The sequence below is a fragment of the Trachymyrmex cornetzi genome, unplaced genomic scaffold (genome assembly GCF_001594075.2).
Source record: "Trachymyrmex cornetzi isolate Tcor2-1 unplaced genomic scaffold, Tcor1.1 scaffold766, whole genome shotgun sequence".
In the NCBI taxonomy this organism is placed as follows: Eukaryota; Metazoa; Arthropoda; class Insecta; order Hymenoptera; family Formicidae; genus Trachymyrmex; species Trachymyrmex cornetzi.
In genome coordinates, this window is record NW_017300099.1 from 101,326 (window position 1) to 101,713 (window position 388).

Genomic DNA, 388 nt, shown 5'->3' on the forward strand with positions numbered 1-388 from the left:
TTGATGGAAATCGTATTGATTCCGTTATAATAGTTACTTCTGATAATAAACAAGTCATAATAACGAGAGTAGATATTAAATTCGAAGTATTCCACAAAATAGTGGTACATTAGAAACAATTTCCATTGTCTCTCAGTTATGGAATAACTGTACATACAAGTCAAGGAATTACGTGTAAAAATGCAATGATGGATTTAGGAACGAGTGTGTTCACTGATGTGTATGTAGGTCTGTCACGAGTAAGTACATTGGAGGGTCTACATTTGATAAATTTCAATCCGGCATCCGTTAGAGCAAACTCGGGAGCCATTGTAGAATATAATCGACTGAGATCTGTGTTCAAATCTCAGCTACCACAAATCAATTCGTCCGAGAAAAAGGCTGTGAA